The 17,812-nt window shown below is 34.8% G+C and overlaps 1 protein-coding gene across 1 annotated transcript in view; it reads left to right on the forward strand.

The window, feature by feature from the left end:
* The window catches only part of tsnare1 (T-SNARE Domain Containing 1), a 147,532-nt gene extending 130,073 nt beyond the window's left edge, over positions 1-17,459 (forward strand). Inside the window, exon 12 of the mRNA XM_027149940.2 lies at positions 16,880-17,459. The gene's annotated coding sequence lies outside the window, so the exon portion shown is untranslated. The remainder of the gene's footprint in view (positions 1-16,879) is intronic.
* The last annotated feature ends 353 nt before the right edge of the window (positions 17,460-17,812 follow it).

Here is a 17,812-nt window from a genome sequence, read left to right on the forward strand (position 1 = left end):
TCAATTACAGGCTATTTCTCCTGTGGTGAGCTCTCTCAGGAGTTCCTGCATGCACCAGGCCTTCTCACAGCAAGCTATTAGCCAGCCTAATTACTAAAGAGTTAGGCATAAGTCAACAGATGTGTGGAATAACCAAACCTGCCTTGTGAGACAGCACAGCTCTTGTGCTCCAGAACAAACACTGCCATCTATTTTAATGGAGCTTTCCATCAATTCAGCAAACCTGCATGGGCGGCAAACAGGGAACAGAGCACATAAATTGCTATTATTATAAGATTATTAATAATGAGGGTCTTATAATAAGAAGGAAAATTGCCTTTATATGGAGCCACAATTATCAGTTGACATTATTACATACATGTATGAGTCATCATTTGTTTGAAACAACGAAGCTAAGAGATGTTATCTGCATAATATATAAACTGCATAAAATACATTCATATTGATTGATAATTTGCTTTTTTTAATCAATATGAATGTATTTTATGCTAAATACATTTTAATTTTTCTACCACATGTAATGCTTATGAGTTTTCTAGGACAGTCTCAAATGGTGGCATGGTGATCCAAGATTTAATGCTGCCACCTCACAGCTCGAGGCTCCTAAGCTTTTGTTATTGTACCGAGTATTGTGTTTTCTATTACGTTTCATGTGCTATGTGTTCATATGGATTTCTTCCAGTTTATCCAATTTCATCTAGGTTCTCTAGTTTCCTCCCACCTACCAAACATATGCCAGTAAAATTATTGACTATGATAAATTACACCTAGTTGTGACAGTATGTGACTGTGTGTGTATGTGTGTGTGGGTGTGTGTGTGAGTAACGGTACCTATGCTAACTTGTGTACCACCCTGGTTGTATCCCATCCTCACAGCTAATGCCTCCTGAGGAAGGCTCCCAATCCACTATGAACCCTGATACAGATTATGACACACACCTTATGAGGATTAAGATGAAGAATAGATAGATAGATAGATAGATAGATAGATAGATAGATAGATAGATAGATAGATAGATAGATAGATAGATAGATAGATAGATAGATAGATAGATAGATAGATAGATAGATAGATAGATAGATAGATAGAGTAATTAGTATTATTAATTCATAATAGCATTAGATCATCATGTTACTGCCAGTACTAGCAGCACACAGATCCATTTAAACATGTACTTTGATCAAAAAAAGGAAGCAAGTCCTTTGTCCATTGTTTATTCATATAGACTATTATATTTGTCCTGAAATATAGGATTTCTGCACTGAATACATGTCCACATTTAACATCTTGTTAAATTTCAGCAACATTAAAATTAACTTTCTCATTTGTGAGAAATCTTGCTAAAGTAAATTTTTTATTAAAACAGATAGAATAAATTGTTTGTTTGTTTGTTTGTTTGTTTGTTTAGTATTTCTGTAGATGTCCTTTCACTGACTAGCAAGGCATATTTTACCCACAGTACTGATCAAATTTATCATCAAACAAATCATTATTCTGCAATGTACAATATATTTTTTTCTCTTTTCTGACTGAATTCTTTCTACAGCCAAATTTTCCGCTGATAATGTTTGAATTAAACTACAGAATAAGACATTACATAATAGTACGATTTGTTTGTTAGATGAAGGCTCTTAGAGAACACTGCATACAATTAGATGTCCATGAATAGTGCTGTGAGCCTCTGCTTTAGAAAATGGCATGTTGTATGTATACACATATATATACACATACGTATAGAGAAATCCATACACGTTTTATTTCTCATTTTAACTTTTCCCTTATTTGATCTAATGCAAAAACATGAAAACTAATCACATGTTGGATTATTACTACAAAATGACACACATTCCAAAACTAAATTGCATTACAAAAACTAAAACTGTTTCTGCACTACAACTGACCAATTTATTATTGGTGTGTTATTCAATTACATAACAAAGCTACAGTCTCTGTTTGTAATATAACAAATTACTTTTCAGTATATTATTAACATTAGGCATAAATCACTTGCTGTACATCATTATGATTCAATGAGAGAGAAGAGAGAATCGTGCCTTGTAGCTTATGTGTTCTGCGTAGTGAAACTGGGAGACTTATTATCAAGCCCTGGGGATGTTGTAGCCTATTGGATAAGGTATTGGACTACCAATCGGAAGGTTGTGAGTTTAAATCCCAGGTCAACCAAGCTGCCACTGCTGGGCTCCTGAGTAAGGCCTTTAACCCTCAATTGCTCAGTTGTATAAAATGAGATAGAATGTAAGTTGCACAGGGGCGGCTGCCAAATGCTGTAAAGATCAGAAATCTCATGGTCAAGTGAGTGTTCAGCAATCCGGTAAATCTTTACTCAGCCAAGGAAGAAAGACCTGCGCCACAGGGATTCCCTAAAAAGCCCTTTTGGAAACGTCAACTTTAAAGTTCTCCAGAGGGCGTTACTTAAGGTGACTGGATGACTGAGAGTGCGAATCTGGAGAATGAATAATGTATTCTCTAAAAATACCACGGTCTATTAAGTTGGATAGGTTCTCACTTTGTGTCTTCTTTAACAATGCTTGCAAATAGACTGTAAGTGCCTAACAGGAGTCTGGCCCATTAAAAGTGCACTAGCAAATCAGAAGAGCAGTTTAGAGGTCCATATTTTTCTTCAACTAAAACGATGCATATGTCTTCAACATTGCATCCCGCAGCCCAACCTCATGTATGAATCTCACTCAAATGATTTAATCACATACTACACTTTCATTAAAAAGATCCACAACAGATCATTTGTCTCATACAATATTACTTCAAGGCCGAGGCTGATCATTTCAGTAAATAACTTTCATTATAAATAATCAGTCTGGAATTTTTTTTCCACTTCCTAATTATACTGTAACACTTTGGCAATTTCCAAATGAAAGCTTAGGGTTATTAAAACACTCTGTTATGCAACTGCTCATAATTAACAGCAAAAATTAGCCTTTTTAAATGTGAAAGCTCCATATGAACAATTAATGTTCTAATTAATGGAACTTTTTGGAACATATTACTTAGTTAATTTAGAATAGCTCTCTTGTTTGCATAATGAGCGCAGCTTAAACAGGGGAGTAACCACACCAGACAGAAAGACATAACTAATGAAGAAAATGTACTGATTAAAATTGCAAAGATTCACTATTTTGCATAGTTTGCTCTGACAATTAGTATGTGGTACAATATCTATCCATTAGAGTAAATGTATATTTTTATGATATTGTATTAGCATTGAGGTGGTACGGTGAGACAGCAGATAAGGTCACTGCCTCACAGCTCCACAGTCTTGGAATCAAGCCTGGCATTAGGTGACTGCCTGTATGGTATTTTACATGATCTTGCTGTGCTTGCAGGACTTTCCCTGAGTGCTCTGGTTTCTTTCTCACACTTACCAGTAGGTAAAGATGTGAATGTGTGTGCATGATGCCTAGCAATGGACTGCTGTCCCATCCAGAGTGTATTCCTTCAATAGGATTCTTTACCTGATCAGGATAAAGTACTTACTGTCATGAAGTCATTGAGATTCTAATAGTATTTTCATACTCAGTCATTTCAAAACTTTAATTAGCTGTTGTTTTTGTGCTAACCCTTGCTAACAAATGTTGAGCCTTAGCATATTAATGTATTATAATCCGAGTCAACTTTTTAATTTGTTATTGCTTAAAGCATGTGACTAAATATTTAGTGTTAGCTTGAGCTATAGATGTACAAGACAGAATTGTTTAATTATCGATAGGTTATGGATAATTATTAGTGAGAGATATTATTAATAAGAGAGATATCTTGGGTTGAGTTAGACGTTCACTAAGGAATATTTCGAAGAAGAAGAAGTTGAATAAGCCTTTATTATTTTCACACATACATTACAGCACAGTGGAATTTTTTTCTTCACTTATCCCATTTTGGGAGTTGGGGTCTTATGCAGCGAGCACATGTTCTTGTACTGATGATTAAAATGTTTTAATTGTCCATGTTTATAGGTTTCAGAAGTCCAATGAATTCTACTGCTGTCTTAGACTTTTATTCTAACACAGGTTGGAGTGAAGGATAAAATATGACAAGATCTAAAAGGATCGATAAATGTTTTAGCAGGTTTAAAATAAGGCATTACACTCGGTCTTAGGGAAGCTTTGGCATAGTTTCAGGGTGGCCGAGTCCTTGGCTTTTAACGGAAGGGTTTATGAGGTTGTAAACATACCTCTATTCTTCTTTCCATTTCATTCACATAAAGTGCAGATGGATCAGTAAATCGGCATTGCAAGGTGAATGCAGACTTCACCCACTCTCTTCCCCATACTGCTAAGTATTGTCTTTTGCACTTCTGATGCTCAAGATGCAGTATACAGTCACAGTGGTCTAAGTAGGACACACAATTATCTCAGAATTAGGCTTTTATTGATGCTGATGCAGAAATGATAACACTGCAAGGATTTTAAAAACTTAAAGGTTTTAGTCTGTGTTTTTACAATGATCTCAAAGGTTAATAAACTTTTAGTGACATTTCTTTCTAATGTATAAGATAGCTGAGGGAAATGTAACTTTAACCATCTCAAAATTAAATTAGCCAAATTAAGACAATTATTCAACCCCCCAAACGCTCAACACCCCCATGCACCTCATATATTATAATAAATTCTAATTTTTTATTGTGACATTATGTAAACAAACAAACCCCTGAGTCAATAACTGATAGAATCACCTCGGGTCTTCTATGATACTCCAGTATCAGCTTTGCAGATCTGGATACTGGTGTTTTTGCACATTCTTCTTGGCAGATTGCTTAAGCTGTATCAGATTGGATGTAGGACATTGGTGAAGAGCAGTTTTCAAGTGTTACCTCAAATTATCAAACAGGCTTATGTCTGAGTTATGACTGGGCCATTCTATCACATTCAGAATTTTTCTTTTGTATTGGTTCAATGTTTTTTCTTTTTTTTTCTTTTTTTTTAAGCTATTTATTTAGACTGCCTGCAACCCCAGTTTCCCAGTCCCTACTTCTAAAAAAATATGTGTACAGCATGATGTTGCCACATCACTTCAATTCAATTCAATTCTAGTGTCATCTGAACAGAGAACCTTTTTTCAAATGTTTGCTGTGTCATTCATTCTTTTTCCCACTCATTCATAAAGCCCAGCTATCTGGAGTGTCAGGACTGTGGTTGACTTGATAGCAGCTTCTCTCATCTGTGAATTTTTGACTACTGAATTTACTATCTGATATTTGATCAACAGACTGCTCTATCCAGAATCGTGCTTGAATCATCTGTTTTACTAATTTAATTTAATGGCCACTCCGTCCAGGGTGTATCCTGCCTTGATGCCTGATGACACCTGAGATAGGCACAGGCTCCCTGTGACCCGAGGTACTTCGGATAAGAGGTAGAAAATGAATGAATGAATGAATTTCATGGCCTTCCACAGTTATACAGTAACTTCTTTTTCTTCTACTTCCGGCTTTCCTGTTAGTGTTCACCACAGCTAATCATCTGTTTCCACCTAACTCTATCCTCAGCATCCTCCACTCTCGCACCAATTAACTTCATGTCCTCATTTAACAGATCCATATGTTACAACATATGGATGTGTTATATGTAACACATCTCCTTTTTTGCCTTCCTCTTGACCTTTTACCTGGCAGCTCAATCTCCAACATCCTTCTACCAATTTAACCATCTCCCTCCTCTGTACATGTCCAAGCCATCTCAATCCAGCCTCTCAGACAACCTGAGCTGTCCCGCTGATCTGCTCGTTCCTAATCCTGTCCATCCTCATCACTCCTAAAATGAACCTCAACATTCTCATCTCTGCCATCTACATTTATAACTAAAGGCTGATTAATAATTTTACATAACATTGTCCTAGGCTTTGATAGCTTTTGATCTTTAGTATGTTTATATGTGTTCTTAAGCAAATTGGGACCTTCCAGCAACAAGTGAATAGTATAATGAGATTACATGACACTAACTGCACACATGCACTCTGTTTTATGAATTATGCAACTGAACTATGAATTTTGTTTTATGTCTGCAAACTAATAGTCTGCAAATATGTTTGTAATATACTGTATATTTTCCTTCAACTTAAATATGTTTAAAAAAAAGTTTAAGGGAGTAAATAAATATGATGAGGATTCCACATAGGATATAGGAAATTTGCACACTATAATTCCTAATGATATTCGTAGTGATTTATATATTGATTTTGTAGTTATTTATTAAAATCAGACCCACATGTAGACCTAATCTATAGCAAGGTTGCTTGTGAGAGAAGAGTATTACAATGAATTATTACTAGGCTAATATATCATTATATTAAGAAATGCTTTCTGCTATAAGATCTTCCTTATGGTTTCATATGAAAAGCAGTAGGCACTTGGATGAAAATCTGTTCAGTAATCATAAATCAGGAAAACCCCAGCGTGTAGTGTGGTGCACTTTCCTGAAATAAAAACAGACCGGTTTTATTACAAATGTCACCCAGTGTGTTTATGACTCTGGCATAGCACTCTGGGGTTTTCAACAGATGACTCATCAACATGAATGTTTGTGATTGTGGCATATGGAAAATTTAACAAACACAGAGAGCTTTTGATGGATCTTCCATATTGTAGAAACAAAGTGATTCACAACACTGTCAAATCTCATTACATACAGATTAGAATAAAAAAAAAGGGGGTATGTCCTTAATAATGAGACTTCTGCCTCCGGATTCAGACACTCATCATTCATCCAAATTTGTGCATTAAATAACAAAGATATGTACAGTATATACAACATACACACATTTTGAATGCTGGTGCACTCACATGCAAAAGAATCAATTTAAATACTCTTTTCAATCCATAGACTGTAGATATACATTTCATTTGAATAAAAATGTTTATATTAATGTTTAATTTGCCTGAAATTGAAATGGATCCAGCTATCTTTGTAAATAAGGATTATCTGAAAGTAAATATTGGATGATTGTCAACATTGTAGACATGTGGAGTGGGAAAATAAATGCAAATTCCTTGAAAAACTGTTTCATTATGTTTGTTTCATTATGTACATTTACCATGACTAACAATTGCTGTGTTCACTGTGATAGTTCTGTCTGAGCACAGAAAAAGGTTTTCCCTTTTCTATCATAAAATCCAACATTTAATGAATTAAACATTTTCTTTTGTTAAACAAGTCCTGCATACATTTTTAGTTTATTAATATGTTTAATCTAATCTCTATTCAATCTAATCTCTCTCTCTCTCTCTCTCTCTCTATATATATATATATATATATATATATATATATATATATATATATATATATATATATATATATATATCCTAGTTTCTGGGACAGTACTTTCAAGGGTTCATTTTGTTCCTTTAATCTGTTTTACCTAAACTGGTGCTTTTATCTTTTACCCATAAATTAATGATGGTCTAAAATTGACTTTTTTAAGGTATGATGCACATTAACATACAGATGTTAAGGTTACTCTTTGTATTGATTGCATTGATTGTTTAGGGGTTAAAGTGAATATACAGAAGAACATATGATCAGATATTTTTGATCCACTCCACAGTAAAGAATTAATACGAGTTTTTTCTTAAAATGAATTCGTGTGTATCAGACTGAAATTTTATTAACCGTATAATTTAAACTACAATTCTAGGGTTATTTCAGCAGATTTTTATATTCTGTACAATAAAAGGTCTCATGTATTTGGAGGAAGCGTGTAAACAAACACTGATAATAAAATAAGTGGCTAAACTTGTGGAGTCCTATAGAGAATTCTTCTTTTAGGAGAAGATGTAATTGTCAGGCAGTTTCTTTAGGACACGTATTAAATTTGGGTCAGCACTTTATAAAATGAAAAGGATACCTCTGTCTGTCTCCCATGTGGCATCAAATTGCATCTTCTATCCTGTGTGACAGAGTCCTTGGAGTTATGATAACAGGATTGCTGAGCCAAATCATTGTAGCCCGTAGGTTCTCCATGGAGGAATATAGATAAATGACAGAGAAAGAGAGACAGAGAGGAGCAGAGGTTAGATGACTGGTTGAGAAAGCCCTATAGTTTTGGCTCTGATGCTTCGCTACACTTTTGTTCCATTAGCTTCTTACAGTAAATGGGATAAAGCCGGTAGTGACTGCTTTTCAGTGACTTTAAAAGGATATTGATTGCTGAAGTTGTTCATAAATATCAAATCGAGATGAAATCGCTTTTTATTTTTAAGGCAAATAGTTTTTCAGCAATGATTTCTCAACAACAACTGTTTGAGATATGTATTTTTATATTAACTATTATCTGGACAACGTGCTTGTGCTTTTTAGTGGAAATTTATGTGCGATAGTCACAATTTGGAAAGCAGACGACTGAGCCAGATGTTCATTGTATTTATACCTTATTGTAATCAGTTGTAAGGTGCTTAAAAATATCCAATTGTCACCAAAATATTAATAAATATTAATAAATACTAACAATGTTATATAACCATGGCTGGGAGCCGAAACAACAAAGTTAGCAATGGCATTATTCTTTCCCCTAGTCCAGGGGTCGGCAACACCCGGCTCTGGAGCCACAAGTGGCTCTCTCATCCCTCCGCTGTGGCTCCCTGTTGATTTGGAAAATAAATATTTAATTTAAATTCATTTTATTTTAGTTAGTTTTTTTTAAATGTAATTCTAAATTCTAAGATTATGATGCTCTTGTAACGCTAAAATAATCTGTGTTTAATTTGTTTGTCGCTCAAAATATGCGTCATAACTGCCGACTTGCAAAATCCGACACACAGAAGCAGACGCATTTTTGGTTTGCTGCAAGTTAAAATTTTGATGTCATGAATACGAAGAGGACTCAATTAGACATTGAAAGTATTTAAGTTATTTGAAAATAACCTTCAACCCAGCGGCTTTTTTGTTAAGGTAGGTTCAAACTGTTCAAAATATTTTTGTTTGCCTGCAGAAATAAAATTTTGTTTACTCGGTAGCAGTTCATTGATTTTATAAATGCAACACACTACAGTTTTTTCTATACCTTCCATAAAGGTAAAAAAAAATTATATATGCAGTGTTATCTTCATTTTAGATGTCAAATGAGTTTTGTGGCTCCCTGTGGTTTTTTTTCTGTGGGAAACGGGTCCAAATGGCTCTTTGAGTGGTTAAGGTTGCCCCTGCCCTAATCAATCAGCAAGACCCTAGCCTAGCTAGGTGGACAAGGGCAGGGGCATTCTTCAAGGACAGGTGTAAAAAAATTATTCAAATATATCCCACACTGACCAGAAAAATGCCTTTGCTCGGACACTTTTCATGTAGTGTTCAAAGATGTGTACACTTAGCTGCCAACAAGCTTTAGAATCTCCCATTAATAAGCCTCATTACTTCTCATCACTCAGCTTTTTGGAGCAAATACGATCCTGAATGACAAACGTTCATCTTTAAAAGGTATCAAAGAGGTGTGGATATATACCTATCATGAATTGTAAAGACAGCTCCCTTTTGTTTTGTTATCTATCTGTCTTGTCTACTGTTATAAGACCTCTGGGTAAGCAGTGGTGAATAGAGGGGCAGAATTGCATCTGTGGATTTCCATGCCATGCATTTGACTGCTGTTTGGATTCATGAGCAGAATGATTGACTGCTGCTGGCATGCAGACTGCCACCAGAGCCAACATTCTGACAAATGGCGTAGAGGGGTAGCAGCGGGGGAAATCATGCAGCCTGCCCATAGACACTTCCTAATAATTTCCCCAGTTTGTGCTCATGGTGCTGCTTTACTACCGCTGTCTGTCAATGCCAAAGATGTTATAATGCAATGCTTTCTGGTGATAACAAACTATGTAGTTACGTACACATGAATAATAGGTTTTGATAATACATGCAGTTGTTCATTGTCAATATGTGTGGTGGACTGGGAAAGTCCTTTACATGGTCAAATCTATGAGTATTTGCTGAGAAAATGTATATAGTTTAAAAAAAAAAACTTCAGTCTTTTTGAACTCAAATCGGCATCTTATTTACACACATCTCATTCACATGTAAAGCTATAGCATTATTAATTCTAGTTACCTGTACAAGTGAAATGCATTTCATTTTAGATTTTATTCCAGTTTTACTGAAAGGCACCACATCTATCGTGTATAATCTAATCTACATTTGGAAAAAAAACAACATGACTGGCATGAAGTTTTAAACAATTATACAAATACAATGGGAATTGTCAGCACCATCCACCACTCTGTATCATCACATGAGGTACTGTAAAAGGCACTCACAGCATTTAACAGCATTTAACAGTATTTAACCCCCTCAAATGCTCAAACATCCCCAAACACCTTATATATATATATATATATATATATATATATATATATATATATATATATATATATATATATATATATATATATATATATATACACCTTATATATATAATAATTTTGAAGATTCAATACATGTTTTTGTTGTGTTAATATATGCTAATGTGACAATATTATAAAGATTTCATTCTAATTTCATAAAAATACCCCCCCCCTCTCTACATTTATAATCTAACTTGCTTATGGAAAAACATTATTGACAAGTATTAAACAGTACTTTTACAATGGGAAATGAGTTCTCATTTTCATTATGAACATCATCCACATCAGTCTCTGTCTCATCACATGATTTACAGTAATAGTCACTCTTAGACTTTAAACTCAAGCCTCCTCATTGTCTCTTTATTCACTGTTCACCTTTCCATCACTGATTAGTACTTTTCTTTTCTTTGTCTTTTTATTAGGTCCGTTAAGCATTTTTTTTCTTGATCACCGCTTTGTCTGTACATGATGTGTACAGTATGTGTACAGTCCCTCTCATCTGTACAGCATGTGTTAGCACTCTTTTCTGTTTGGATGATGCAACAGTGCAGGAAGATCACAGACATTTTGTGACAGCTGGTATCTGATTACAAACTATACTAATTGGGTACAGCACATAACTATCCAAAAACTTGATTAAATCATCACATTCATTGTGTGAGAGAAGCACACTAAGCCACAGAGGATTCAGCCATTGTTAGGCAGATTGACTGCATTTAATGCTGCATTTGTTAAGCTGATCTCTTACCTGATGTGATAGCAGACAATAAAGAAATAGATAAATTGAACATTTTCTTTTGTTTTGGTAAAATATTTTTGAAGAAGACATGTCAAAGTATATTACTTGCTTCGTTTGCAAACATTGACATAAGAAGTTCAAGGTGATTTATGTGGTTTAACTGTATAATGCTAACAATTTAATAATACTGTCTAAACCATGTCTATCGCAATTCTTGCATTCTATGTCAAAAATATATGAGCGTGTCAGACATATACTTTTACATATTTATTTTAATAAAAATTATTTTACAGACTTAATACTAAGTACATATTTGGAGGACTTTAAAATTGTTTGGTTATATATTTAGTTGCTCATATACCCAATATTGCAGTAAATATACATCATTATCATCTGGGAGCTCTGTGGTGATGAAGTTTTATTTACACATTTGTTTATACTCTCGTGTGTGCTTTTATTTAGACTGTAGAATAAGTATAGTCAATTATGTTTAACACACACATACACACACACACACACACACACACACACACACACACACACACACACACACACACACACACACACACACACACACACACACCCTGGTAGTTCTGTTCCAACATGGCTGCAAATTATTAATTAAACTCCTTCTTCTTCTTCTTCTTCTTCTTCTTCTTCTTCTTCTTCTTCTTCTTCTTCTTCTTCTTCTTCTTCAAATTATTATTATTATTAGTAGTAGTAGTAGTAGTAGTAGTAGTAGTAGTAGTAGTATTTAACATATTGACTATATCAATAAATCATGGAAAGAAAGAAAAAATAACTGCTTAAGTCAGTTTATATCATGTTAATTTGGTTTACTTTACTCATCAGTTTAGAAGATGCAAATATAATAAATATAAAATAGCACATTGCAGAGTATTAAGGCACACCGGCTGTGAAGGTCCAAATAAATTGCAAGTAAATTAAGTAAATTTTAAATATTTTTTGCTGTTTAATTGAACCCCTCCAAGTGTCATATGGTGTGATCTTTTGAACAGATGTGTAGTGACAAATTAATTTCAAGAGTTCCTTGTGTGATCTGTCATTACTAATTTCTATGTCTATGTATGCACATACACATACAGTTAAAGTATCTGATTGGATATGGACGTGTTGGGTTAGTGTTTGTGCTTTTAGTGCTCTGATTGGTTTATCATTGGTTTTCTGGAATTCAGGATTTTAATCTGTGGTACTGGATCTATAAATAGCCAACAACTTTCCTCCTCTGATGTGTTGCCAGGGTAATCATGGTGTCACCAGTCAGAGCTGGTGTGTACTTCTAGTGAAAGTGTGAGTGCTTCTGGCTTATGCACTGCTGGCTAGAGGTGATAGATGAGCCCAGTGTGAATTCTTTAGCACAACTTGGGTGAATTCACACACCCCCTTCTGCTAACCCAACATGACAACTCAGCAGCCCACCTGCAGCCAGCCATCTCTCCAACTCATCATCACGGTCCAATGAACAACAAAAATAGCCACCTCTTCTATTTACACTCATGTAACATTTACCTGCTAGTGTTGGTCACTGAACAAATGGCTCTAATAACCAAAGTATGCGGAATACGTCTGAATTTCTTTAAAACCAATAACAGTGGGAAGGTGAATAGAAGAAAATGAAAGAGGAGACAGGTGTATAACATTTGTCTTGCTAAAGGTATCTATACATATCAAAGTAGTTGCTTTAAATTTGCATATTAAAAATTTTGCTCTATTGATTCCAAAATTGTCAGTGATATGAAATGGAGTTGATGATTCTATTCAAGATAAGTGTTTGTCATAACAGAATAATCGTGTCACCATGTAAGAAACACATGAAAGACCAGCAAAAAAAAGTGTGTTCCTGCTATAACATAGAACCTGAAGCAAGCTTGAATAAGAGTGAAGGATTACAAGAGTTCATCATTTATCCCCCCTGGGCTGAGGAACACTATTCTTTCAACTTCAAATACCGTTTGTTCTGCTCCAGTGTCTCAAGTGCTAAAAATTGTCACAGGATCAATTTGATTGACTCAGATCCAATTTGCTCGACTGCTTGTGGCAGCCAATTAAATTGAGCTATTTCAGCTGTAGCAATTTTTATCATGGCAGGTCTACCAAAGTTCCTGCGGACTACCATGTGCCAAAACCTTCCTTTGCGCATGAGCAATGGAGAGTCACAAGAAATGTATTCATTTCATCCTTAGTTTCTGTTGCCAAAACATGTAAAAGCATATCCTTGTGGCAGTTCTTGTGGATGTTCTACCTTTTGGATATTTTTCTCGGCAGTCAAGCACATCAGCAATTTGTCTTCTATATAAACCAAGTTTTTTTGTTGTTGTTAAAAACAAACAAAAAATCTACCTATTAATTGGATGTTAACAGAATTTATTTCAGGTTCCACTTTGACTTTAGTAAGAACAATAAGCATGGTTATGGCTGGTTGTGGGATTAAATAGGAAAGCTAAAAGCTTGACGTTGAAACCATTAGGACTGAGCATTATATCAAGATATAATAATAGTAATAGGCCATGATAGTATCCATGATTCTCTGAATACTGAGGATTTACAGGCAAATTGGCATGGTGTGGTGAAAGATGTAATAGGTTTAATAATTCTGTACTTCTCAAACAGTCTTGATCATTGCTGAAGCTATGTTATAAAGGTAATCTCTCTCTGTGTAAACATCTCAAATCACAGTCTCTATGGCTGAAGAACTGGCTGAAGAAACAGTGTGGCTACAGTATCAACTAAAACTAAGATTATTAAACCTGTTTATGTACAGTGTGTTACTTATCTCCAGCTTAAATTGCGAGACAATTGACTTATTTTAAGTGTTAATTTCTATAATAAGTCAAATGATCTGTCAATATAAACTTATAACAATGAAACTTATTAGATATTCAAATTTAAAATGTCTAGAAATATATTTAGTAATCCTATTTTTGGTGTATGTTAACTGAATTATTTGATAAATCCAACTATATAAATCAACAATATTCAAGGCATTTTCACTTGCTAATATGAAAGTTTTTTCAGCACATCAAAAATTATGACTTATTATAGCACTTAGCCCTTTTATCCCATTAATACCTGTCCCTGAGTGTGTAAATTATTAAAAGGTTTTGGAGTAGATTTGTTTGATATCCTAATTCCTTTGCTTTCTTCTGTAGAGTTGCTGAGATACAGTTACACACTGATTTCCCAGGACAATGTTGAATAATGGTTTTTCTTTGTTTGCCACTACACATAATAATTGGGAAATAATTGAAATACAAATGTAAGACCTGAATCGCATTATATTGTGCTAAAAACACTCAGCAATTATGGAATGTGAATGTGAACAGATATATATGTCCATGTGCTCACTTGTTCTGCAGTAAATGCCCATACATAAACTGTGATCTATTTGCATTCATGAATTGTTGCCTGTTATCTTACTGCACCCACACCTCAGCAATATGGGCTTGTTTGGTTCATTTTTCTCTTCATAGAGAGAAAGTACTACATTTCTTTTTAATTTGTCTTGTGATACCAAGTCGGCCCTTCTTTTTCCGACAGCACATCCCGCACTATGCTAAAAAAAAAAAGATACACAGATTAATAACTGTTCTTTGTCCACTTGTTATTACCAAGATGTTCACTTTGCAGTTGCCTCTGATAATGATTTTTGTGTCTGCAATCACTAGAGATGTGAGTCTGTATACTATATATCATATTTCACTTATGAAATCTAAATTGCTAAGATGATGGAAGCAGCAATCTACACCGATGGAGTATATTTCAGATCTGCCTTTCAGTGTGCAAGAATATTCATTACATCATATCAAGTTTATTTCAGTAGTCAAATCTGGTTTTGGTTCTAAGTGATACAAGTGATAATCTGCTGCTGAGGAAGAAATTGAGTTTTCCCCTTTTTGTCGTATTAACAACAAATAAACAGAAATTAATTGACTACCAAATTAATTAGTACAAATGTACGTTAAAAATGCTGCTGTTTAGATCTTTTTAGTTCACATTAGCCTTCATACCACTGTTCAGCTGTGTGTGTGTGTGTGTGTGTGTGTGTGTGTGTGTGTGTGTGTGTGTGTGTGTGTGTGTGTGTGTGTGTGTGTGTGTGTTAACCTGCTCTGCTGAATGCCGCTCAAACAACTTAATAATGAAGAGAAATTTATTCTGAATGTGTCACTTTACACATTAGGTCTCACTGAGCCACAGGTCGCAAGCTGGTCAATAGGCGCCTAAAGGCACATGCCTCAATTATTCTGCATGTGCCCGGTTTTCAGCTTTTTTTCACAAGAGAAAGGGAAAGGAAAAGAACTGAAACGAAATAAACATTCATAATTCTGAAGGTGTTATTGTAAGCACTGGTTGCAGTGACGTGACTTATTCCATCTCAGTCCAGCATAACTTGCATACTAATGTACAACACATCCATAAACAGTAGTCAGGAGCTCCATGGCAGTCATAAATGCAGTTCTCCATATGGGTTGAGAATACACTTTAGAGAGCAAAATGCTGAGTCATGAGCCCCACAGGACCAAGTGAAGTTGGTCAGGCATTAAGGAACACTGTGCATGAGTCTGCTAAAAGGCCTAGACAGAACACTACAGGGATTTAGAATAAGACAATGTAGGATAACACACTCTGTACTTAATAAAGAAATAATCACAAGGAATCTGCATGTTTGTTCAGCATACACTGTACTGTCTCCAAAGAACAATTACATAGCATATTTTGTTATTGTTTTTTTGTTTGTTTTTTCAAACCATCAATGTAGGGTGCCACTTTATCCCCTTAATGTATGCCTCATTCAACCTGCTACTGACTTCAATTCTCCAGGACACATTTAGTGCTAATGTTGCACAGCATTAAATCAATAAGCAATGGACTGTAATGGCTTAAATCTATTAGCCATGGAAGAAAACCTCTAAGTCAAACTTACCATCCGTTCTGCTCTTGAATTCAGTTACACAGAAAGTGTCCCCTTTCAAAAGGAAACATGTGATGTAATCTGCTTGATTGGTGAAGTATTAACCAGAAGTAATTTAAAGTAATGGTCCATTAGAGTGCACTGACAAGCAGGCTTCCTTCCAAAAACCTCAGCGGACAGGAACGGCATTACTGAGTCAAAATGAATACAGAATGAGTAAAGGGACAGAGAAGCAAAATGGTGATGAGAGATTTACTGCGTGTGTTTTTTGTGCATTCATACATTCAGTTTAAGGTGCTTTTAAAAATTTATATATACAGTATTTACATCTACATTGTGTAAAACATATAGGGTTCATAGCCCTTTTTATTTATAATCATATTCTAATAATAATAATAGTATTACAGTTATTTTATTTATTTTATTCAATTACAGTTTGATACACAGACAAAGTCTCAGTTCTTTAAGTCATAATTTGCATATTTTTAAATATTAGTTAATATGTTTTAAATATTTGTTTTGTTAAGCCTTTTGTTAATAGTTTATTCCTCTGCAAAGGAGCAGTTTTAAAGTCCTAACAGGTGTAGAATATTTTGGTGAGAAGGGATGTTTGGATGCTGTCACCCCATTCTCATGTGTTCACTCAAGTTTGTTGACAGTGGTGTGGTTGCTTTAGGTCCCAGGGTGCCCTCATGTCTGTGTTACCATCTGGCTCTCCCATTTTCTTTAACCATTACATGACAATGAGCATGACTAATAATCTCTCTCTCTCTCTCTCTCTCTCTCTCTCTCTCTCTCTCTCTCTCTCTCTCTCTCTCTCTCTCTCTCTCTCTCTCTCTCTCTCTCTCTGTCAAGCTACATGGTACTCCTGAGATGCTCCAATGATCCTGACTCCTTCTGCTCTCCGGACTTGCCTGATCCATCTGGGTGTCCTTTTTCTTATTCTCATCACATGAAAACCACTCTTGCTACTGAGGATGTCCCCACATGGACAGCCTAAAGATCAATGAAATTACTGTAGATGGTAGCACTTAGAAATTACAAAGATGGCTTAGGATTGCAGTTTCTTTCAACAGTTTTCCTATGATAGCCTTAGGACTGCAATAGCACTCAAGACTCCATCAGTGATCAGCTGATAACATCAATAAAATAAGCTTCATTTTATAACAGTACTGAATTCAGAAATATCTATGATGCTTATTTTCACAAGCTGCTCATATGCTTATAGGTTCCTGATTCTATTTTCTTTAACTACTGTATATAGTCTACAGTTGTAGAACAGAAATGAATTACAGTCACACTATCTGGTGTAACCCAGATAAGGATGGTTTCCTTTTTAAGTGTGGTTCCTCTCAAGAAATCCTCTTCCTCATATCATCTCAGGGAGTAATTCTATGCCACTATCATCTCTTGAATGCTCGGTACGAACAAATGTTCTATGTAAATTTTAAAATTTATAGTCGGGATTTTCTGTTTGTGACAAAATCCACTGTTAAAAGTGCATTAAAATGTTTTTATTTCCAACTCAGTTATTTCTCAGAGTTTTACTGGTTATTAATCTGTACAAATCTTAGCAAAATGTGTTTCACTGGATATCGATACATACAAAATCACTTTAGAATCACTGAATGATTTAGAGTTGAATTTATTTGCAGCATTTGCTTTTGGATTTTATGCCCAAACAAAAAAGAAGCATTGATGTCCTAATAGTGCATCATGACATTTATATATGTATATTATATATGTATATATATATGTATTAATATATATATATATATTAAACAGTAA

Source organism: Tachysurus fulvidraco, chromosome 3 (genome assembly GCF_022655615.1).
Source record: "Tachysurus fulvidraco isolate hzauxx_2018 chromosome 3, HZAU_PFXX_2.0, whole genome shotgun sequence".
NCBI lineage: Eukaryota > Metazoa > Chordata > Actinopteri > Siluriformes > Bagridae > Tachysurus > Tachysurus fulvidraco.